The 26,210-nt window shown below is 40.9% G+C and overlaps 1 pseudogene; it reads left to right on the top strand.

Annotated features, from left to right (window-relative positions):
* The first annotated feature begins 4,099 nt into the window (after positions 1-4,099).
* The window catches only part of LOC102846156, a 94,178-nt pseudogene continuing 72,067 nt past the window's right edge, over positions 4,100-26,210 (top strand).

The raw sequence follows: 26,210 nt of genomic DNA, 5'->3' as shown, positions 1-26,210 counted from the left end.
CCTTTCACAATAGCTAATCACAAGATTAAATACTTGGGAATAAATTTAACCAGAAGTACAAAGGACCTTTTCCAAGAAAATTACAAAACATTACTACAACAAACAAAAAGAGATCTTGAAAAGTGGAAGAACTCCAACAAGTTTGAAAACCTACAGAAAACGAACACATGTTTAGAAATACACTCTGTACTCAAACAGAAGTAGAACACATAAACAGATTCAAAACTGAAGAAAAAAATTGAACAGTATGTTGGAAAAAAATAAAGGCAAAACCAATACTTGGCAGCATTGTCAACAGGGAGAAAATAAAGGTATTTACCATGTGAGCAGGAACCAGACAAGGATGTCAACAATCAATATTCCTATTCAATATTGTGTTGGAATTCCTAGCTAAAGCAATAAGGCAAAAGAAGAAAATAAGAGGATTTCAAATTATATGTGGACAGTATGAAAATGTATGTAGAATACCTTAAATACTAAAAAAAAAAATACCACAGATGTACTAGAATTAGTAGATCAATTCAGCAGAGTGGCAAGATACAAGATCAGCATACAAAAAGAGCCACAATGTCAGTCTAAAGACTAACATATGCCTAATTCAAGCCATGGTCTTCTCAATATGCATCTGAGGGCTGGACAACATGTGAGGATAACAGAAGAAGAAACTATCCCATTGAGTTGTGGTGTTGGAGATGAATACTGAGCATATCATGAACTGCCAAGAGAACAAATAGGTCTGTCCTAGAGAGGGTAAAACCAGGTTGTTACTTAGACGCAAGGATTTGGAATTCCATCTCATATACTATGGATCTGTTGTCGAAAGAGGCCAATCCTTGGAAAAGACATCATGCTTGGAAGGGTAGAAGATCTGCTCGGCAGAAGAAGGCCCTAGTTAGATTGGCACAGTGACTGTGACAAGAGGGTCATGAGCATGAGACACTGAAGTTGGCTTGCATAGGGCAAGATTCAGAGCCATTATTCTTAAAGTTAATATGAATAGTTAACTAGATGATACATAACAACAACACAACTGTCGTGATCAAAGCAGCACGGTATCATCACAGTAATAGGCACATAGATTAATGGAATAGAATTGCAAACTCAGAAACTACCTGTCGTCATTGTTACAGTGACTGATATGAAGAGAATGGCACAAGATGGGGTAGAGTTCAAATTCATCCTTCATAGGATCACTGTGAAATATAGGCAACTCCCTGGCAGCTAACAATGCCAACCACCTATGGTCATTTGACTTTTGATGAGGAGACAAAATCCATTACATGAGAAAACAACAGACTGTTTAATAAATAGTTCTGGCAAAATAGGGCATTTAATTGCAGAAAAACTAACAAGAGCCATGTCTCACACTACATACAAAAACCAATTCAAAGTGGATCAGGGACCTAGAGGTAAAACTAAAAACTGTAAAAATTATCAGAGAGACGAAAGCAACTCAAATGCCCATAAACAACTGGATAAATTGTGGTACATTCACAGAATGAAATATTTTGCAACATTCACAAAGCAAAACAAAACAATTAATAACTAGTGGAACACTACACAACTTTAGTGAATCTAGAGGATATCATCCTGAGGACGTCTAGAGGACATTTCACTCAGTCATAATGGACAAATACTATGTAAGACCTCTAGAATAAAAATAGAATAAAGTGGGTAAACAATGAACACTGTAATGGATTGGGGAAGGAAAGACAATCTGAAATGAATGGACAAATAGACACCACATGTATTGCAATAAACAATTTAAACAGGACAGACATAATGGATTCTATGGGAGAAGAAGAGGAGGAGCGATTGGGAGTAAGATAAAAAAAAGAATAAGAAAAAGTTTACTTCCCTTATTACCCAGATGGAAATAATAATGGAAGGTTGGGAAACAGTGATGGGAGAGGTTGGGAGTAGGAAAAGTAATTAGGGAATGGATGGGTAAGGGGATGGAAAAGGGAGAGTACATAGAGGTTTGACAGGATGCTGTAATAATGGTGCTATATGATGATAATTATTGCTATGAAATGAAATATGTGACTGAATGAAAAGCAACTTAAAAAAATATAAACCTGAAAATTAAATTCTGAGTCATTATGCCAATCAAATATATTCTAAGTATTATTTTTTCCCCCTCTGGATATTAGTTGTAAATTAAAATTTGTTTTATGTTCATCTTCAGTTTCTTCTTTTTAACTAAATGTATTAGTTTCTTTCAAAATAATGGCTATATAACGGTGGTTATTACTGAGATAATTTTCATGCTTTTTGGTGGTAGAGTGAAAAATGATCTACCAAAGATATCCACATCCTAAATCCTGGATCCTGTAAACACACAGTTTATACTTTAAAAGATAATTTTTACAGATGCAATTAAATGAAGAATTTTTTTAGATAGGGAGATTATCTTGGATTATTTGGATTATTTCAATATATTGAAAAGGATCTTTAAAATCCTATGAGGCAGTTTTACTCTGTCCTATAGAGTCATTATGAGTTGGAAATGACTCAGTGATTATTAATTTGGTTTAGTTTACATGAGGAAGATAAGAGACTTAGAACCAATGAAAAGATGTTCCAATGAAAGCAGAGATTGAAGTGATGCACTTTAACGATGGAGGAAGGGGACAGAAGACCAAGGATTGTCATAAAGTTGGAACCAACTCATAAATGAGCCTACCCAGGTTTCCAGAGGCTGCAAAGAGTGTAGAAGAACATTATCTATCTTCCTCTTGTGGAGAAGCTAACGGATCCAAGCCTTTGAGTTGGCAATGGAACTCTTTACCTACCAGGTTCCCAGAGCTCCCAGGGGGCCTTAAGAAAATAGAAACAATTTCCCCAGTACAGTCTTCTGACCTCTAGAACTATAAGGTATGTTAATATTTAAAACTTAGGGTTAAACACAATTCTCTATGGACTAATCTATTTCTCCACAAATATGTTGGCTTCTGGAGGTCCATTGAAAAGATTTAGATAAGACTGTATCTCTAGACCCTCCTTATAACAACAAATGGCTCTTGGGAACAGATTAGGTATCATCAGGGACCAGGTCTCATAGAAAAGGAATGTTGTCCTTGAGTTACAGTGGGAATGCTGGTGGGATAGTCCATAGTCCAGGAAGTTGGATGGCTCACCTAAAGGTGATGCCTCTCTGGTGCTTTGAATCCACCAGTTGCTTGGAGATAGAGAGATGAGCAATATCCTCCCATGTGGTTTTCAGCCTTGGAAGTTTGTTGTGAAAGGAAAATTTTTGAACAATGTCCCCACCCCCAGTGTTGTAAGAACCTGTACTTTTTGATCTTGTGTAACCGTTTATGTTCCAGGAACTAGCTAACCACAATGTGAACAAACACTTATTGGAAAAATCCTGTATCTTAACTGGCATCAACAGCAGGTGGCTGACCCAGGACTGAACTTCTGCTTTTCCGAAGAGCCAATGAGCATTCTCCATGCCAAAGAACCCCTAGACCCTCTATAAAAATCCCTTGCTTTCTCGGTTCGGGGTCGACTCCCCTGTCTCCTGCGTGAGATACAGGTTGACCCAGAGCTCCGCCAATAAAAGTCTCGTGTGTTTGCAGCAAGTGTTTCTGGTGTGAGTTGCTCGGGGCTGCGCTAGACAGCAGGATCGAGGAAAGTCCGAAATTTTGGTCTTTCATTTGGGGGCTCGTCCGGGATCGGTGCGACCACCCGCAACCCTGCCAACCACTTGGAGGTAAGAGGATCCTCAATTTTTCTCTGTCTGTGCGGTGCCGCAAAATCTGTGTGTCCATAAGTCTGTTTTACTTTCAGTTTGTGGCTGTCATGTGCCCGTCAGGGCTGGACGACTGTAGTAGGCAGATGCGCCTGAGGACTACAAGCCACAACCCTGGGGAGATGTCCCTTTGGGTGGAATACAGATCCAGAGACTTTAACGGTCTCTGATCTGTCTGAGGGGCTTAGAATGTCCCACCTGAGAGATGGGAGGGCCCCCCCCACCTGAGAGATGGGAGGGCCCCCCCTATCTGAAGTAGCTTTCAGTTGGTTGTCACGAAGAGAGCTTCTTGTGTGTCTTGTATTTCTTGTGAGTGTCTGCTGTGTTCTGTGGGCGACTACTATGGGACAGACAGTGACGATTCCTCTAACTTTGACTTTAGGACATTTTTCTGAAGTAAGAACCAGGGCTAATAATCTCTCTGTCAATGTTAAAAAAGGACCTTGGCAAACTTTCTGTTACTCTGAGTGGCCCACTTTGGGAGTCGGTTGGCCACCACAGGGAACATTTGACCTAACCATCATTTTGGCAGTTAAAGATCTTGTTTTCCAGGAAGGACCAAGCATGCGTCCTGACCAACAGCCATACATCATCGTGTGGCTAGACTTAGTGCAGAATCCACCGCCGTGGGTAAAACCCTGGGTATTGAAGAAAAACACCATCCCTCCTCGTATGTTGGCCCTAAAAACCCGAACTCCTGAGTCTAGAGTTCCCCTAGCCTCAGGAGGTACGCCCTCGGCACCACTCAAAATTTATCCTGAGATTGACAACCCACCTGAGTGGCCTGAGATGCGTCACAATCCTCCCCCATATCAGGGCCAGGCCTACCCGGGTCCCCCCATGCCTGCAGGTGCCCCCCAGGGACCAGCATGAGGGACTCGCAGTCGGAGGGGTCTAGAGAGCCCAGATTGCACTGTGGCTCTCCCCTTACGAGCGTATGGAGGGCCCCCAGAGCCAAGACAACTCCAACCCCTCCAGTACTGGCCTTTTTCCTCTGCTGACCTCTATAATTGGAAGACTAAACATCCTTCCTTCTCAGATAACCCCACAGGGCTTATTGGACTGATTGAGTCCCTCATGTTCTCTCACCAACCTACCTGGGATGATTGCCAGCAACTTCTCCAGGTCCTCTTCACTACTGAGGAGAGAGAGAGAGAATTCAGACAGAAACCAGGAAAAACGTCCAAGATGTCACAGGACAACCAGTTCAGACTCCTGTGGCCATGGACGCGGGATTTCCTCTTGTTCACCCCAACTGGGATTATAACACTGCTGAAGGTAGGGAGCAGCTATCCGCCTATCACCAGGCTCTTGTAGCGGGTCTTAGAGGGGCTGCATGATATCCCACTAATTTGGCCAAGGTAAAAGAAGTCCTTCAAGGGCCTACTGAACCCCCTTCTGTGTTCCTAGAAAGACTAATGGATGCCTATAGGAGATACACTCCCTTTGACCCAGTGTCAGAAGGACAAAAAGCAGCAGTAGTTATGGCTTTCATTGGGCAGTCCGCTCCAGACATTAGACAGAAACTACAGGGCATAGAGGGGTTGCAAGATTTTACATTGAGAGATGTAGTAAAGGAAGCTGAGAAAGTGTACCATAAGAGAGAGACAGGAAGAGAAAGCAGAGCGAGAAAAGAAAGAAAGAGAGGAACGAGAGGACCGGCGAGACCACCATCAAGAGAGGAATTTGGCAAAAATCTTGGCCGCAGTAGTAAGTGAAAAAGAGGGAAGTAGAGCAGAGTCTAGACAGACAGGGTACCTGCGCACTAAGGGATTGAAACGATATGAAAAGAAACTGCAGTTAGACAAAGACCAGTGTGCATATTGCAAGGACAAAGGACACTGGGCTAGAAAGTGTCCCAAGAAAAAGAATAAACTGTCAAAAATTCTCACCCTAGGTGAGGACTAGGCGAGACAGGGCTCGGATCCCCTCCCCAAGCCTAGGGTAACCATATCTGTGGGGGGGACCCCCGTTGACTTCCTAGTAGACACGGGGGCACAACATTCAGTTCTGAAGCAGCCCCTAGGAAAGATTAGCACAAAGAAGTCAGTGGTGCTAGGGTCACTGGACAAAAATTCTGCCCATGGACCACGGAACGGACTATAGATCTAGAAAAAAAAAATCAAGTGACCCACTCTTTTCTTGTTATACCAGAGTGCCCAGCTCCACTCTTAGGAAGAGATCTCCTAACTAAACTGAAAGCCCCCATTCAGTTCACTCCAAGGGGGCCTGAAGTTACCTGGGGAAACAACAAGCCCAACACTCTAGCCCTAGTAGTTCAACTAGAAGAAGAATATAGGCTCCATGAACCGGAGACAGAAGCCAAGGATTCAGACCTTGTAGATTGGTTACAAGAATTCCCAGAAGCCTGGGCGGAAACAGGGGGGTTAGGAATGGCTAAAAATGCTCCACCAATAGTAGTAGAATTAAAAGTGGATGCCTCCCCCATTAGGGTTTGACAATACCCTATGAGTAAAGAAGCCAGGGAGGGGATCCGACCACACATCCTCAGGCTAATAAAACAAGGGGTCCTAGTACCGTGCCAATCCCCCTGGAATACTCCTCTTCTCCCTGTGAAAAGGCTAGGGACAAATGACTACCGGCCAGTGCAGGATCTGAGAGAAGTAAATCGGAGAGTACAGGACATACACCCCACAGTTCCTAACCCTTACACCCTCCTCAGCATGCTGCCACCCGAAAGAAAGTGGTATTCTGTCTTCGACTTGAAAGATGCTTTTTTTCTGCCTGAGGTTGCATCCTGCTAGCCAAGCCATCTTTGCCTTTGAATGGAGAGACCCCGAGGCTGGAATAACTGGACAGTTAACGTGGAGCTGATTAGCTCAAGGATTCAAGAACTCGCCAACCCTCTTTGACGAGGCCCTGCACAGAGATCTCAGTGAGTTCCGAATCAGCAACCCTCAGGTGACATTGTTACAGTATGTAGATGACCTGCTCCTAGCCGCCCTAACCAAAGAAGAATGCATTGAAAGTACAAAGAAGCTTCTAACAGAGCTGGGGACTTTAGTCTATCGTGCCTCAGCCAAAAAAGCCCAGCTGTGTAAAACTGAAGTAACTTACTTGGGGTATGTACTGAGAGATGGCCAAAGGTGGCTAACAGAGGCCCGGAAAAAGACTGTGATGCACATCCCGACTCCCACCTCACCGAAGCAGGTAAGGGAATTCCTAGGGACAGCTGGGTTTTGCCGCCTGTGGATTCCCAGGTTCGCCTCCTTGGCAGGCCCCCTGTATCCTCTAACCAGAAACCAGGAACAATTCACCTGGAATCCTGAACATCAGACGGCCTTTGAGGACATTAAGAAGGCCTTGCTTTCAACTCCCGCCCTCGCCTTTCCAGACCTGACCAAGCCATTTACCTTATACATAGATGAAAAAGGCGGGGTAGCTAAAGGTGTGTTGTCGCAAGCTCTGGGACCTTGGAAACGGCCAGTGGCCTATTTGTCCAAGAAACTGGATCCAGTGGCCAGTGATTGGCCAGTTTGCCTGAAGGCCATTGCAGCTGTTGTGGTCCTAGTAAAAGATGCAGACAAATTGACCATGGGGCAGCATATCACTATCATAGCCCCTCATGCATTAGAGAGCATCATTTGACAGCCACCTGACCGATGGATGACTAATGCCTGCCTGACTCACTATCAGAGCCTACTCCTCACAGACAGGATGGCCTTTGGAGCCCCGGTCATCCTAAACCCAGCGATCCTGCTACCCGCGGAAGGGGACCCAGAACCCTGCCATCATTGTGATGAAATTTTGGCAGAAGAAACCAGCACCCGGAGAGACCTAAAAGACCAGCCTTGGCCCGGGTGTCCAACCTGGTTCACTGATGGCAGCAGCTTAGTCAAGAACGGTAAGCGGGTCGCCGGGGCGGCAGTAGTAGATGGGAAGAAAGTAATTTGGGCCGACAGTCTACCTGAACGGAGCTCTGCACAGAAAGCCGAGCTAGTGGCCCTTACTCAGGCATTAAAACTGACAGCAGGGAGGACTATAAACATCTAAACAGATAGCCGGTATGCCTTCGCCGCAGCCCATATTCATGGGGCCATTTACAGACAGCGAGGTCTTCTTACCTCAGCAGGGAAAGAAATCAAGAACAAGAAAGAAATCCTGGAACTGTTAGATGCTGTACACCTGCCAAAGAAAGTAGCCATCATGCACTGTCCAGGGCACCAGCGAAGTCAGGATGTCGTGGCTAAAGGAAACCAGATGACGGATGAAGCCGCCAAGTTAGCGGCAGAGAAAATCCCAACATTAGCTACTAACATCTGTGAACTCTGGTGGCCCCCAATGTCCAATACTAATTTTCAGTATTCTGAAGAAGGTGAACAGGAACTGTCTAGCTTAGGATTAACTAATGAGAACTCAGAAGGAGCTGTAATAGACCAAGAGAACAAAAAAGTTCTTCCTCAGAAGGAAGGTAAAGAGTATGTAAAACAAATACACTATCTGACCCACTTAGGAGCAAAGAAATTAAAAGCCCTCATCAAAACCTCTGAGTTCCGAATATTAAAATTAAGTAAAATCGTTCAAGAAATTGTAGAAAACTGTAAAGCCTGTGCCTTAACAAATGCAAAGACTGCTGCCGAGTCAGCCGGTAAGAGACTGAGAGGAGACCTACCTGGAGCATACTGGGAAGTAGATTTTACTGAAGTAAAAGTCACCATTTATAACTATAAGTATCTGCTAGTATTTGTTGAATGGATGGGTTGAAGCATTCCCCACCAAGTAAGAAACTGCAAATGTGCTAGCTAAGAAAACCTTGGAAGAAATTTTTCCGCAATTCGGGATCCCTAAGGTAATTGGGTCAGACAATTGCCCAGCCTTTGTTGCCCAGGTGGGTCAGGGACTGGCCAAACAACTGGGGGTAAATTGGAAATTGCATTGTGCTTATAGACCCCAGAGCTCAGGTCAGGTAGATGGATAGAACTCTAAAAGAGACCTTAACTAAAGTAGCTATTGAGACTGGCATAAAGGATTGGATTGCTCTCCTTCCCTTCGCACTGTTCTGTGTGCAGAACACCCCAGGGAAATTTGCTCTTACCCATTTTGAATTTATGTATGGGGAGCCACCCCCTCTTACTGATGTAAAATATCATAGTGTTGATAATATAGCTTCCACCCCATTGTTAACCTGCTTAAAAGCTTTATAACTGGTTAAGAAAGAGACCTGGCCAATGCTCTGAAAAGCTTATACTGATATGTTGCCTGCCCTCCCTCACAATTTTCAGGTTGGAGATAAAGTTTTAGTCTGCAGGCATCGAGTTAGCAGCCTCAAACCCCGCTGGAAAGGACCATATCAAGTGCTTCTGACTACCCCCACAGCCATCAAAGTAGATGGAATAGCAGCTTGGGTCCATGCTTCTCATGTCAAGCCAGCTCCGACCAGCGAAGATGACCAGTGGACTCTGGAAAGGACTGACAAGCCTTTTCGGCTGCGCCTCTGTCGTGACAACCGCAAGTAACCCACATGCCCCTCACAACTTTACCTGGGTAGTTCAATCTCAAACAGGAAACGTTGTATGGTCTATCTCCAAAATCGCCACCACCTGGACCTGGTGGCCAAATCTGTACCCTGATCTCTGTAAGTTAGCCAGTGGAGCCCCTGCAGACTGGGACATAGAAACAAACCGTATCCACACTGCTCCCTCACAACCCACTCCCTGAGACGCTCTAGGTCTTCTTGCCCCTGCCCTCGTCGGAGGACAAGCAGGTTGTGGAAATCGGAGACATAGAATGGCCCTAAGATCTTTCACTTTCTATGTCTGTCCGGGACATGACCTGAATACACGAGGGCTGACCTGTATGTGTGGGTCTCAGAGTGATTTCTATTCCCAAAGCTGGGGATGTGAAACAACTGGAAATGCTCACTGGAACCCCTCCTCTTCTTGGGATTTCATAACTGTAACAACCAACTACTCCCATGTTAACCCGCGATATACCGCCTCCAATGACTGAGCAGAAGCTGCATGCAATAGTTGGTGTCACCCCCTAAAAATCTCTTTCACAGATCATGGCAAAAAAGCCCATCAATGGCAGTCAGGATATTGGTGGGGAATCAGACTTTACATGGAGCAGTATGATAATGGACTATTGTTTATGATAAAACTACTTGACTGCCCTCTGCAGAATATGGCAATAGGACCTAACCCTGTGCTTGAGGAGCTCTCCCCAGCTAAGAAATCACCTCTTGCCCTACCCCAGAGCCAGTCCATCTTAACTTCACCCACGCCCCTGAAGAGACTGGAGAGGCAGCCCACCTCTACAAGAGACCATCTCTTCAATTTAATTAAAGGGGCTTTTAGCGCCCTAAATAATACCAACCCCCAAGTTACTGATTCTTGTTGGTTGTGTTTAGCCACCAACCCACCTTACTGTGAAGGCATCGCTGTGACAGGAACTTATAAAAACACCACTGAACATAATAGCTGTACTTGGGATACTGAGTCAAAATTAACTTTGACTGAAGTCACAGGAATTGGAACCTGTATCGGGAACCCTCTTGGCAATCATCGCTTATTATGCTTATTATCGCTATTATACTATCCAAGTGTCCCCTTCTAAGGGGTACTTAGTCCCAAATGCCGGATATTGGTGGGCCTGCAATACTGGATTAACCCCGTGTGTCTCTCTAGCTGTTTTTAACTCTAACTCTGATTACTGTATATTAGTTTATCTGATACCCTGAGTATATTATCACCCTGATAATGAATTTGTTAATGAATTTGATCATGCACCTGAGTGCCGTTTTTGCAGAGAACCTGTTACTATGACCCTAGCAGTCTTATTAGTAGTAGGAGGAATAGCTACAGGAATAGGTACAGGGACTTCAGCACTTGTCTATGGGCAACAACAATGCCATGAATTAAAAGCAGCCGTAGATGAGGATCTTCGAGCTTTAGAGTCATCAATTACTCGACTATGAAAGAATCTCTAACCTCTTTATCTGAGGTAGTGTTACAGAATAGAAGACGGTTAGATTTATTATTCCTCCAAAACGGGGGGGGGGGGGGGGGGTGGGTGTCTCTGTGCCACGCTAAAAGAAGAATGTTGCTTTTATATTGATCATTCAGGAGTAATAGAAGATTCCATGCAAAAGCTAAGAGAAAGATTAGAAAAAAGAAAACAAGATCGAGAATCTCAGCAGACATGGTTCGAAAGCTTATTTTACAAATCCCCATGGTTAACTACTCTTGTGTCTACCCTCATAGGTCCCTTAGTAATTCTGTTTATATTGTTGCTAGTTGGACCTTGTATTATAAATAAGCTTGTTACCTTTGTCAAAGATCGTATCAGTACTGTTCAGTTAATGGTTCTAAGACAACAATAGCAAAACATGAGAGAGTCTGACTACGATGACACTGCCACCAGAGATTCTTGGTTCTAAGATTAGAACCTTGCACAAAAAGAAGTGGGGAATGAAAGGAAAATTTTTGAACAATGTCCCCATACCCAGTGTTGTAAGAACCTGTACTTTTTGATTTTGTGTAACCATTTATATTCCAGGAACTAGCTAACCACAAAGTGAACAAACACTTACTGGAAAAATCCTGTGTCTTAACTGGCATCAACAGCAGGTGGCTGACCCGGGACTGAACTTCTGCTTTTCCGAAGAGCCAATGAGCATTCTCCACGCCAAAGAACCCCTAGACCCTCCTTGCTTTCTCGATTCGGGTTCGACTCCCCTGTCTCCTGTGTGAGATACGGGTCGACCCGGAGCTCCGCCAATACTTTAAAAAAAAAAGCCTCGTGTGTTTGCAGCAAGTGTTTCTGGTGTGAGTTGCTTGGGGCCGCGCTAGACAGCAGGATCGAGGAAAGTCCGAAATTTTGGTCTTTCAGTTGGAAGGTCACCTTTGAGTAGGTTTCCACCCAATGGCAATGGATGATTATTTTTTAGAGTCAAAGTTTATATTTTACTTCAAAATGCTTATGAAAGTTAAAAAAGTGCAGCATGCAGGATCAATGATTTTGTAAACCATTATCTAACTTGGAAAGGACTGGGAAACATTATTCTGAGTGACCTAACTCAGTCCCACAAGGACAAATAATGTATAAAACCTTTATTGTAGAATGAGAATAAGGATCCAAGGTGAGGGGGAAGCAGAGGGGTGGGGATGTGCAGGAGGAGACAGGATTAATTATGGGGTTGTACAATTTGATGAGTGGTACTAGAGGAGGGAAATTGCAAGAATCTCTCCTGGAAAACAATGTATTTGAATTTTGCAAATAAACTAATATAATTAAAAAAAAATCCAAAGAATTAAGGGTATCCATGTTTAATAAAGCTTATAGTGAGGTGGTGGCTATATATTCTGCTTCAGCTTCAGTTTCACTCTGGTCACTATGTTGCTTTGGGATTACTTCTAGATCTAAATGAGGCAATTCTTCTAATTTCCAATATTCATAAAAGCCCATCACAGTTAACAGTGGTAGCCGTAATGCTTTCAATAGTAACCACTGATACAAGGCACAAAGTTATATAAGCCTGATCCCAGTGTATTTCAAACTAAATCCAGGAATCCAAAGCACATAACCAATTGATATAAGTAGATTCATTTGCAGATTTTAAGTGAAAATGGTTTCTTCACTATTGTTTGCCATGTGGTCCAAAAGTTATTCTGAGCCAGGATTGTGGCAAATCTTATCTAATGTTTATGACAGCATCTCAACAATAACAACAGCCAAACAACCACCAGGAAGAAAATTATAATGATTTGTTAATGTTGTTTTAGACACTAACTGTGTGATAGTTTGCTATAATAGTTTGTTATAATAGTTTGTTATTATGAAATAACACATTCAACAAATTCTGTTGTGCCCAAACTTCACTGAACAAGATTTAATATGTTGTAGCTATAATTAGAGTCCTGATTGAAAAAATGATTATGTGCCCAGCAGCTAATCTCAAGGTCTACTTGAGGCCACCAGCAGTTCTTGTGTTGGATCCGCAGAGCCAGACCCCAATGAGATTGGACGCCAGCACCAATCACTCACGAGAGACCGTCCTTGATGCAAACAGCATGAGGTTTTATTCCATCCAGCGCACTGGGGCACAACCCTTGACCTACGCAGAGGCAGAGGAGTTGAGCCCCGAGCTAAGGGTACATACAGCTTATAAAGGCAATAACCCACGCAAACATGGGCTAACACACAGGGAGGGTTGCTGATTGGTGTATTTGAATATACACTGAGGTAGGCAGTTCTGATTGGTAATAATTTGGCGCACGTGGGTAAGCGAGAAAAACTGATTGGTACATTTAAAAGCAAGTTGGCGCGCGCGCGGCAAGCAGGGTCGGTGCAAGGGGTGGGGGAGTGGGGAGTAAAGTTCAGAAAAACAACTCCTGGAATTTCTCTTAGCTGTACTCACAGATGTGGGTGAGCCATTTTATGGCCTTGTTTTTCTAAAAGAGGGCAAAAGTCCTGTGAGGTTTTATGGCTTCTACCTGAGAAGGGTTAAAAGTTAACTTCTTCATAATCTTTCACTTATTACTGAACACAAGGGGTTCTTTCCCTAGTCAATCGCCAATAAGACAAACAGATTACAATATCCATATGCACTTTATTATAGATCTGGGAAGAGGGTAAATTGGCCTCAAAGACTGCCTACCCATCTGGGAGAGGTCATTAGTTTTTTATATCAGGGTGAGACACCAACTCACTTAAAAATGCACTTTTCTTAGTAAAATCAAAGGATTTCTACATCTGAAAGAAAACCATTCACACACAGATACCAGTAAACAGACAACCTATAAACAAGTTAACATATAATAGAAAAACAGGATTTGGAAGGATAAGAGTTAATTCAGTGCTCCCTTTCCTGGTAAACAGGCAGTTTAAACTACTTCATATGACTAAAGAAAGGAAACAAAGAATTCTAAGGTCAAGCAAGTAGTCTTGCAGGCTGGAGAAAATCCGATGTTAGTTCTATAACTAGTTTTATAACCATCACATAAACAGAATTCTGAACTTATTGATACCACCTCATCATTCCGAAGGGAAGCATGGTGGCATAGTCCACAGGGAGTAGAGCTTCTAGCTTGAAGCCATTCGTCCCTCTTTTGTAGTTCTAAACCCTCAAGAGGCTCTGTTGGAGAAAAAAGGAGAGTTTTTTTCCTGTTAGGATTTACAACCAGATACCCAATAGGCAAAGTCAGCTATGAGTTGGTGCCAACTTAATGGTAACGGCTTAAGGGAGTTTTGTGGACCAGTGGGTAGAAAATTGTGCTGCCAATCCAAAGACAGGTGATTAGAATCTACCTGCTGCTCTGAGAAACAAAGATAGGCAATCTCCTCTCTTGCAACTTAGTTTATGGCCTCTGAAAACCTGCTATGGGGAAAACTAGAAATCATTTTGACTCCATAGCAATGAGTGAGTGAGTTGAACAGTTCAAAGGGAGAAACAGATACGTCTTGGACAAAGTGCAGCCCAGAGTGATCTTTGGAAGCAAAGATGACAACTGAAAAGTACTTAACAACAACAATTGAAAATATATCCAGTTATCTACACCTACAGTTGCTCTGAATGTGAGAAACTTTCTACTTCATTTTCTCTTGCACTGTGCTTTGGAAATTTCATACATGAACACATTCATATGTGAATGTTAACATGATGTTGGCATCAGAGTGCGTTTCAACTGCAATTTGGTTCTGAAGTCCAATATTGCAATGTAAAAAAATTAATACATACATTGTTTTTTGAATTAAACTACTTGTTGCGATGATGTATTAACGATCTGCAAAAAAATCAAACCAAAACAAAAGAAGTCTAAGATAACAGACTTCTTTGTCCTATAGCGTAACTATGAGCCAATATTAACTGAATGGCATATAATAACAAGAAAGAACATGGGATTATATTAGACAAAATGGTACCATTTTATCATAATGATCTTAAAGACTTTTTAAGAGACATAATTAAAATGGGAACTTGCATAAGTAACAACAATCCAACTCTACTGAACACCAGTGTGTTTCAGACTAGTGGTTTGCAATTTTTAAAAAATATGTAGGTCTTAGTCCATAGGGCATTGTGCTACTGACCCAAAGAGGAATAACTGTACTGAAGGTAGACGAATTGTGAAAACGTTTTTTTTTTTTTTCTTCCCACAAATGGGAAAGCTGTTTGGGCAACATCTGTATGCACTGCTTACCTGGCTATCTTGAATTTGCTGGGCATTGGCAGAAAGTCAGAGTTCCTCTGGGCCCCCAACTGCCAGAGTGAGGCAAGTTTTTTTGTCCCCACTCACACTTAAAGTCTAAGCTTTCAACAGGAAGTGTGTTCATTTTTTAAAAGATAAAACCTTTTCAGCCTGGAGGTAAAGGCCAAGCTGCAATTCCAGTTTTTCTGCCTGCAGGAGGGGGAAGCCAATCTAGGCTTGGGGCAGGAGCTCTTTAAACCACCTTGCTTCAGCTCTGTTTCTCACCCTCTCTCTCATTCCCAATTCTCAGCCAAGACTGGCTGCCCCAACTTACTGCCCTGTGGTGTGCTTTCCAAGGTGAATTCCTCTTGTTTCTCTGCTCTGTTTTCAGATGTTGAGATTTTCTGATCTTCCTGGAATTTGTTGAAATCTCTTATGTATTATTGACTACACCCATGCTCTCTGCTTTATTATCAATTTATTCTCTTTTCCATTTCCTTACAGTTATTTTTGTTTGGTCTGGGATCTGCTGAAGAGAGATAATGTTTAGTATTTAGACTAAAATGTTAGCTTTCTAAATCCCCTACTGCTATTTATTTTTTCTTTTTTAAAAAACAACTTAGAGGGAGTTCTAGTGGAGTCGTCCATAGTGAGCTGCACTGTTGATTCAAAGGCTGCATGTCTCCAGCAGTTCAATCCACCAAGGGCTCCTTGGGAGAATAGGTGGTCAGTTTACCTGTCATTATGATTTACAGTCTCTTCATAGGAGCTCATGGAGTTGGAACGGACTTGATGAGAGTAAGTTTGAGTTGGGTTTTTTTTTTTTAAACCCAAATTTTTACAATTTCCTAGTAAAGTTGCTGATGGCCTCCCATTTATAGTGACATTATGTACAACAGAATGAAAATCTACCAGATCCTCTGCCATCATTGTTATGTGCACAGAGTACCGGATTTGGTCATCCTTGGCTTAGTGGAATACAAATGATCTCCTAGATTTGTCGTGCTTGAAAATAATTCTGGCATAAGCCATGCCTTTGTTAAGAGTATGCAGTTAAGAGGTAAAGTAGAGAAAAAGAAAAGTGAAAACAAGATTATAGGGAAAATATATCCCAAAGACCCAGGTGGACCATTTCTCCTCTAGGATAGGAAGTTTGGCCCCCAAAGCCCGTTTTCCATCTGGAACAAGGCTTTTTAATCTGGGCAGGTCCATTTCCTTTGATGCTATTCATTTGCCTCCCTTTATCTCAGTCTGACTAATGTCTGCTCTGATCCTAACAATCCACACAATCTCTGCTGGTTGTAAACCCATTGTTGCAGCCATTGGTGCAATGACCCTGTTGAGGATCTACTCCCAGACAATTCCAAACATGTGAGATGCAGATGATACAACTTCCTGGAAAAGGAAGAAGTCTTGAATCACTTGATAGTGAAGATCAAAGACTTTGATCTATTCTAAGGATTACACCCTAACACAAGGAAAACAAAATCCTCATGACTATACCAATATGAAATACGCTAAACAGAGATAAGATTGAAAGAAAGGATTTCATTTTACTTGGGTCCACAATCAATGCCCACAGAAACAGGAGTCACAGAATGATTTGATGTGTTAACACATGGGATAAATGTACTGCAAAAGACTTTTTTCTTCAAAGTATTAAAAAGGTGCCCCAGATCCGATTGGTGGCATTTTCAATTGCTTCAATATGCCTGTTATATGTTGTTCAAGACAGATATATATTAATAGGGGAAATATGACTAGTAAACTGTATCAACCTGATTGAGATTTGAGAAAATAAGTATGCTGAAATTATTTAAATTGTTACTGCTGTTGTTAGGTGCTATGAAGTCTAGTACGCTGTCGAGTTGTCTGAGACTCCTAATGTACAACAGCTCTATATTCTGCTCTATCCTGTGCCAATCTTATTGTCTTTGACACACCTACCCTCGTTACCCTGGTGACTAAATCAATCCATCTCATTGGGTGTGTTTCCTCTCTTATGCTGTCCCTCCACCCTCCCAAGCATGATGTCCCTCTTCAAGGACTGGTCTCGCCTTGCAACATGCCCAAAATACGTCAGATGAAGCTTCAGATTCCTTGCCTCCAAAGGGCAGCCTGGTTTCACCCTCTCCAGGACAAACCTGTTCATTCTCTTAGCTCACAGTGACCCTATAAACAACAAATCTGAACCTTGCCTTATCCTGCCCCATTCTCATTCTCTCTGATATGGTCCAGCCCATTGTTACAGCTGCTCAGTCAACACATCTTGTTGGGAGTCTTTATCTCTTTCTCTGATTCTTTGCCTTTCTCAGCAAGAAGTTCTTTTCCAAGCACTGGTCTCTTCTGGTAGTATGCTTAAAATATGTGAGATAATTTATTATTATTAAAGTAAAAATGATATTATGTTGCCCCTTAGCCATCTCTGAATAAATGCAGTTTAAAGGGTGGGGAGTCAAGATTATCTTTGTTTTTAACATGAATGACAACTGAAAGAGCCTCAATTTTCAATTGTTAAATTGAGTTCAGCCACCTCAATCCTATAGGAAATCATCAAACCAAAGGTTAGTGATTTATCTTTTGCTTTTTGGATAACACATGTGATTTTCATGTTTACAAAGAAAAACATTCTGTGAGACAAAGCAGACAAATCTCTGAAGATTAGCGACTCCCACCAGAGTTGGTCTTTATGACCACATGACCATTAAACCTAAACTTTGTGTATGCTTAATTATTTCTCTTGATAGAGATTTGATAACAGGGCAGTATTGAAAACCACTAGCAGTGTGTACTTGAATTAAGCTTGAAAAGCAGAAGTGTATGTATTCATGGAAAATAAATGACAAAAATAAAAAATAAAACAAAATCTTTTCTAACCAAATCTGACAATGACATTATTGATTCACATTTAAAAAAACCAACAAACTACACACACACATGAATACGACTTTTGAGTTCTTCTTGACATAGTTACTATTCTCCTACCTAATGAATTTTCTCTTGCTTAAAAGAGATCTGATTTTATTGCCCATATCAACTTCTAGTGGCATGTTGTTGTTGTTGTTACGTGCCATCGAGTTGCTTGTGACTCATAGCGACCCTAAGTACAACAGCCCTAAATCTTGCTCTATCCTGTGCCACTCGCACTACCTCTGACAACACACATCTTGATTTCCCCAGTCACTGAATCAATCCACCTCATTGAGGGCCTTCCCCTCCTACACCATCCCTCCAGCCTCCCAAGCATGATGTCCTTCTCCAAGGATCTGTCCCTCCTTACAACGTGTCCAAAGTATATTAGACGAAGCCCCAGAATCCTTGCCTCTGAGGAGCAGCCTGGTTTAATTCTCTTCAGGATGAATCTGTTTGTTTTCTTGGCAGTCCATGGTATATTCAATACTCTTCTCCAGCACCAACGGAGTGTTATTTATTATGCTGCTAATTAAAAGGTCAGTGGTTTGAATCTACTGGCTGTTCATGAGAGAAAGATTAACCGGTCTCCTTCTGTAAAAATTTACAGCCTGAGAAACCCAGTGAAGACTCATTGTCAACTGGAATTGACTTAATGGGATTGAATTTACAAAGCACTTCGTTGGTATGCTCACCTGAATACAATGAGTTAATTTTGGTTAGTGAATGTGACTTTTCTCTGTTTAGATGATTTCTTTTATTAAATCTTTATTTCTACTTATTAAAATTCCTAGTTCTTTTAAATTCAGATATATAGAAATCTTTTGTATGCATAAGAAATGAATGCAGTTTTTTAAAAGTTCGCAACTACTACTGAGTTGTGAAATAATATGTATTTTAACTCTTAGTGCTGTAGCCAAAACATGTCTGCTTTCATTCTTTACTTGTCTTAAGTGGCATTTTTTGTGAAAGGTTTTGTTTGTATTGGTCCAGTCAGAAAAAAAAAAAAAGCACTCAGTAGTGAGGTGGACGTGGAAAATTTTCGGAAAGAATAAAAAGCACATGTTCTGACTATCACCACCCATCTTAGCTCAGATCTGAGTCTTAAATGTAAAACATTCTAAGAAGTGTCTGAAATTCTGAATTACTATTCGTGACACAGCAGCTCTTGATTCTGAGAAGGCATGCTCAGAGAGCCAGAAGTGGTTAGAAAGTCTCTGGGCTGTAGAACATAGGGTTTCCTCACTTTCAAATTGCATCTCAATGGATTCAATACTTCTTACCTTTTGTAGTGCAGAACACAACTTTATACCAGTTTCAGAAGGAGTTTTTATGATAGTATAAATTGATACTGATCAAATGTGTTCAAATACTTCAAAACTGCTCTTACACTGTTTCCAAAATAAATCTCTGCTCTAAACGGCATTAAATTTGGAGGGAGAAATAGCTTTATCTTTAGCTTAGTTACTTCTATGGCCACACTGTAAGTGAAAATAGAATTTCTCTAACCCCTCCCAATATTTAGAACCTAAATATGTTTTAGATCACCCTCTCAAATATAATACAATTCCGTTAACTTGTTCAAAACATATTGATTCCCACTAAGTGCCTCCACCAGGGAGGAACGGATCTCTATCTAAGTAAGTAAACTTTTGCTTCTCTCTCTCTCTCTCTCTCTCTCTCTCTCTCTCTCTCTGTTTATACTGCCTCCTTCTCTCCTTCTCTCCCTGCATCTCTCTCTATCTCTCTAGTGAATGTTTTCACATTGAAACTGAAGATGTAAATGAAGGCCCACAGTCTCTGTCTGGTTCTAGTTACAGGGTCTGTTTGTTGACATCACAGATGAAAGCCTGCTGTGTCTCTGGCTCTGTCTACTCCATTTCCCCTCTAATTAGGCTTTACCCTCAATTAACTTAATGATGCAACTTTTCCTATAGATCATTTGCCCTTTCAATCAATTAACAGAATACAAGGGTGCATCCCTCCTTGGCTTGGGCTTCATTTGCCTGAAGGCAGATTGTTCAACTCCCAGAAGGACTCCATAAGTGAGAGCAAGATGTTTACACTGTACATGCTATCCCCTAGAAAATCCCTTCTAATGGAAGTCTCAATTAAATTTTATTTCATTATTTATTTGTATCAGGTAAATACTTTAAAAGTTAAAGCAGGTAAAAAAAATTACATGTGTTGTGAAGTTAAGGGAGCTAGTAATAAATTTAGAGATGGTGTTTCAAAGAACAAATGAAGAGCACCATCAAGTCTAAGTGTGAAATAGGCACATATGCACACATACAAACACACACCCCACATTCCTAAATGTCTGTACAGAGCTCTGAGGTTTCCAGCACTGTGGGAGGAACTCAAATCTTCTCTCTTAGTTTACTTTTGTTTCCTCAGCCTTTTAGGAAAGATAAAGGCTGCATTTTGAAATAACTTGTTAAAAAATGTTACAAAAACTCACTTGCCATCTGTGCCAATATATAAAAAGATCAAGATTTTAAAGTAAATTTGATTGGTGCTTCACTAGAATGTGTGAAGATGAGATTGAGACAAGAGATGACAATATGTTAGTAAATATCAGAGCAAAAATTAAATTTATTAGCCAGTAGAGAGTGGTTTGGGAGTTTGTTACAGTTGCTACCGATCTCCACATAAAACAATGATAGTTTCAGTAGATCATGAATCTGCTTAGAATATTGTTTTGTTTAACAGAATATGGCCACTTTTCCAATTAAATGTGTTTTCACACATTTTATTATTTTGCTACCTGTTTAGAATCAGGAAAGATTTGCATCGGGATAGTATACTTTCATTGTATCCCTAATTTGTATACTGAACATATAATACAAGAAGCTAGACTATGTAAACATTGCACTCATTAATAACCTACAATATACAGTTGATAAAACCTTGCTTCCTGAAAAAAAAGGGGGGCCTTAAATGATTTAATGATGAAGATATCAAAATCATAATCTTTAGTATGGCTTAAACTTTAATATGTTGCTATTATTGTTGTTATAAGGTACCATCGAGTTGAGTACAACTCATAGTGACCATATGAACAACAGATTTGAACCTTGTCCTATCCTGTGGCAGCCTCACAATCTCTGACACACTCGAGACCATTGCTGCAGTTACTATGTTAATCCATCTGGTTGAGGGTCTTACTCTCTTTTATATCCCTTTACCCCCATCTTTCAAGCATGATGTTCTACTCCAACGTATAGCCTTTCCTAGCAAAGTGCCCAAAGTATGCAAGACGAAGTTTTGCAATTGTTGCCTCCAAGGAGCATTCTGGCTACACAGTCTCCAAGACATATCTGTTTGTTCTTTTGGCAGTCCATGGAATATTCAATACTCTTCTCCAACATCACAGTTCATAGGCATCAATTTTTCTTTTGTCATCCTTATTCATTGTCCACTCTGAGCAGCAAAGCAAGTAATTGGTCTGAATGAAGCACATCTTAGTCCCCAAACTGACATCATTGCTTCTCAATAATTTGGAGAGGTCTCTGACTGTAGACTTTCCTGTTGCTATAGATTTTCTGATCTGACCACTGGAACCAAGAATATTGATTGTGAATCCAAGTAAGATGAAGTCATTGAAAGTTTTAATCTTTTCTCCATTTATTTTTATGTCACCTACACCTATAAGTCTAGTGATGAGAACTTTTGTTTTCTTGATATTGAGATATGATCCATAGTGAAGGATGAAGTATTTGATCTTCTGTAGCAAGTGTTTTAGATCATCATAATTTTCATCAAGCAAGGTTATGCCATCTGCATAAGGAAGGTTATTGATGAATCTTTCTCAAATCCTGATGCTACATTCTTCTCCATAGAGTCCAGTTTTCTCAAATAATTTGCTCATCATACAGATTGAATAGCTATGGCGAAAGGATACAATGCTGACGTACACTTTTCTTAGTTTTAAACCATGCAGGACATATTTTTCTTTGTAAATGTGTTATCAAAAACAATAGAGCAATAAGTAATCTACGGTTTTATGATTTCCTTTAACCAAAGGATTGAAGCAACTGGTATTCAATTTAATAACTGAAGACTGAGAATATCTTTTTGTTGTTGTTACTGTTAAAAACAGATGCCATGAAGACTTCCCTTGCTCTGTTTACATAACAGCTTCCAGGATTTGCATGAACACAGTTAAGTGTTCTGGGATTCTTGTTCTTGTTCTCTTATGTTAGCCATAATTTGTTATGATCCATACAGTAAATGCTTATGCATAATCAATAAAGCACAAATAGATATAAATATTCTTATGATATTCTTTGCTTTCAGCCAGAACCCATCTGACATCAGCAATGGTTTCTCTGGTGTCTCAGCCTCTTTTCAATCCAGCTTGAATTACTGATAGTTCTTTGTCCATGTACTTTCCAGCCTTTTTAAATGGTCTTCAGCAGGATATTGCTTGCATGTTATATTAATGACGTTGTTAGATAATTTTTACATTGTATTGGATCATTTTTCTTGGGAATGGGAATAAACACGGATCTCTTCCAGTTGGTCAGCCAGGCAGCTGTTCTCCAATTTTCCTGGTATAGTCTAGTGAACATCTTTCCAGGGCTGCATCTGTCATTTAAAATACCAATTTGTATCCCATTGATTCTTGGGCCTTATTTTTTTGCCAATGCCTTTATTGTAGCTTGAACTTCTGCCTTCCTTATCATTGGCTCCTCATCATATGGCGTTTCCTGAAATATGTTGGTGTCAGCCAATTGTTTTTGGTACAGTGATTTGGTATATTCCTTCCACTGTATTTTGATGATTCCTGGATCATTCAAGATAAAACCTTCACAACTGGATCATTAAGCAAAATCATAAGAAACTGAGAAAAATTTGAAATTGTCAAAAATTTCATTTGCTGGGTCCACAATCAACTCCCATGGATGCAGCAGTCAAAAAGTCAAATGAGGATTTGTATTGTACAGATCCTTCACCGAAGACCTCTTTAAAGAACAAGGGTACCACTTTAAAAAACAGTATTTTTAAAAGGCCTCCTATGCTTGTGAAGCTGGACAGTGAATAAGGAAAATCAAAGAATTATTACTGACTTTGATTTACAGTGTTGTCAAAGAACACTGAAAGAGTTACTGACTACCAGGAACATGCCAAATATGTCATAGAAGTACAGCCAGAATGATCCTTAGAAGTGAAGGTGATGAGATTTTGTTTCACATAGTTTTGGCAAATTATTAGGAGAGACAGTCATAAGAGAAGGACATCAGCCTTGGAAAAGTAGTTGGTCAGTGAAAAAAGAGGAGTATTCTTCATGAGTCGAACTGACACAGTTTCTGTAACAATGAGCTCAAACAGGTCTGTGGCTGTGAGGATGACAGAGGCCAGGCAGTATTTCTTTCCACTCTCCGTAAACTCCTGCAGGATGCTCTGGTGACATAGTGTGTAAGGAGCTGTGCTGCTAATCCAGAGGCCACACCTCTGATGGTTAGAGTCTACCAACAATTTCATGGAGAAAAGATAAGTAATCCCTTCCTGTGCAATTTGCAGCCCCAAAACCTCAAAGGAGGGTGAGCTATGAGTTACTTCTGACCTGATGGTTGTTAGTGAGATAGAGTCACTGCACATCTGAACTAACTCAAGGGCACATAACAACAGCATGTGAAGACATGTTGGTTGAGTGGACTTCTTCTTTCATTGAGGACAGCAGGGTGGAAGGTTATATAAAAGCAAGAGATTATCTAACCCATAGCTGACCCTCCGGTGGGTTTCAGGAAGCAGTAAATCACACAGAAATTCTCCATATTTCTCCCTCAGAGCAGCTGGTGGATCTGAACCATGTGTCTTTGAGTTGGCAGTGCAACTCCTTACCACTAAGCTAAGAAAACTTCCTGGAGATTAATATTATACCTGTGAAGAAAATGAACAATAAGCAAGGGGTAGCGTGGAGTTTTCTACAAAGGTATTCAAAGCAAAGGATGTATGTTGCTATTGTTTTGTAACATTGAGTCAAATCAGATTCATAATTGACTCTCCCTGCAGGAGGAGATTGTCCATCTTTCTCTCAAGAAGAAGCTGGTGGATTCAAAGCACCTAACTTTGGGTTGACAGCACAACTCCTTACTGCTGAACCACCAGAGCTCCCCAAAGGATGGACAGATCTTTGAAAGGATAATTTGAAAGATTTGCTCTTTTTCAAAGTCAAGCATTAGGTGACCCCTTTGGTTTTTTTCCTTGATTCCTATGGACTTTTAATCTCTTCTCAGTGTGTATATACAGATCAGTACTAACTGTTTTAATTGACAAATTCCTACGACACAGAGTTCTTAATAAACTCTGTATCAGAGCCTCCTCATGGAAAGCTCTAAATGGTATATCACATTTGAACTTTACTCTGAAGATAGTGGACAGTTAGGGAAGGTTTTCAATCATTTTGCAAAGAACTAATATAAGTAATACACTTTGCCTAGATTACATTATATCTTCTCAAAATCTGTGTTAGGATACTAACTGTTCTGTCTCTGGATATGATCCTACTTGAGAAAAGTGTTTTCTATGCTGTGTTAATATCATAATGTTGTTGTGTACCGTGGAGTCAGAACTCACCCATAGCTGACCCTCCAGCAGGTTTTCAGAGGCAGTTGGGAGGAGAATGCCCATTCTTCTCCCATGAAGCAGCTTGTTGGCTTGAACCACACGCCTTTGGGATTGCAGCACAGCTTTTTGCTATGAGGTTACCAGAGCTTTCTTAATATCTGTTAATATAATTATTTTGGTTTTAAAAAGGGGTAGATAAGATGTGGAAGGAGAAGACATATCACCAAGAAACCAAAGAAGACCTTTGCAAGGAAAGAATTAACACAGCCAAAAGACTGATTTAAGCTTTAAGCATCCAGTACTGTGAGAAAAGAAATGTTTTTCAAAATCATCTCCCCATATTAGTTCTACACCATGCACCCATGTTATGTTATTGATATTATAGAAGGACTTGGATAACTCAGATACTACTCCAGAAGTATTCAGTTTTAAGATCTTCAGGTATGAGCAGATATACACTGGGTGTGCATTCTATCTCCATACCTTTTCAATGTATATGTGGAACAGATCGTCTGGGAGGTTAGGCTCTATGAGGAGGAATGTAGCATCAAGACTGGAGGAAGCTCATCAACAACCTGCGTTATGCAAATGACACAACCTTGCTTGCCAAAACTGAGGAGGACCTAAAGCTTTTGCTTCAGAAGATCAAGGACTGCATTCTTTAATATGGCTTGAAGCACAACATCAAGGAAACAAAGATAATTGCATTGGGCCCATTGGCAGCATCATGATAGACATGAAGAGACTGAGATTATTAACAGCTTCAGCTTGCTTGACTCCACAATCAACACCCTTTGTATCAGCAGCCAGGAAATCAAAAGATGAATTTTATTGAGAAAATCTGCTGTCAGGGACCTCTCCAGAGTACTAAAGAGCAATGATATCAATCAGGAAACTAAGGTCTGCCTGATCTAGGCCATGGTCTTTGCAATTACTTGCTCTGCATTAGAAAGCTGGACAATGACTAAGGATGACAGAAGGAGAATTGATGCCTTTGACCTGTGGTCCTGGAGATGAGTATTGAGTATACCATGAACTGCTAGGGGAACAAACATATTCGTCCTGGAGAGGATGAAGCCAGGCTGCTCCTTGGAGGCAAAAATTATGAAGCCCTGTCTGACATACTTTGGACTGATTGCAAGAAGGGACCAGTCCTTCGAGAGGGACATCATACTTGGGAGGGTGGAGGGACAGTGCAAGAGAGGAAGACCCTCGATGAGATAGATATTCTGTGGTAATACGGTAAGTGTGTCAGAGACAATGAAGTTGGCTCAAGATAGAGCAGAGTTTGGAGCTGTTGCACATAGGGTGACTATGAGTCACAAGTGACTCAATGTCACATAACAACAACAACATGAACAAGGTGGGTTATTTATTAGATGGGCTGCTAACTGAAAGGTAGATAGTTTGAATCCACCAATAACTCCCTGAGTTAAAGGTGAAGCATTTCACTTTCACTAACATTTATAGCCTTGGAAACCCTCTGGAGAAACTTCTTAACCAATAGCTGTTTTTAGTTTGTGAATGTAGACACAACTGGGCTTTTCATTTGGCTTCTTGTCTACAAAACCAGGGAAATGTCTCCTTAATAAATATCTTAAATTTACACAATTTCCTTATTTATTATTTTGAAGTACAATGTGGATTGACTTCCTGGATCATTTAACATTCTGCCAAAAGCATCCTTGATTATAGCAACTTGAGGTTTGAATTTGTTCTTCACTTCCTTGAGCTTAAGATAATGCTGCGCAAGTTCGGCCCTTTTGATTTTCTGACTCCAATTCCTTGCACATTTCATTGTAATATTTTGCTTTGTCATC

The sequence above is a fragment of the Elephantulus edwardii genome, unplaced genomic scaffold, assembly GCF_000299155.1.
Source record: "Elephantulus edwardii isolate Elephantulus edwardi_28Jun2011 unplaced genomic scaffold, EleEdw1.0 scaffold00134, whole genome shotgun sequence".
In the NCBI taxonomy this organism is placed as follows: domain Eukaryota; kingdom Metazoa; phylum Chordata; class Mammalia; order Macroscelidea; family Macroscelididae; genus Elephantulus; species Elephantulus edwardii.
Note: the sequence above shows the minus strand (reverse complement) of the source record. Positions and strands in the feature narration are given on the sequence as shown.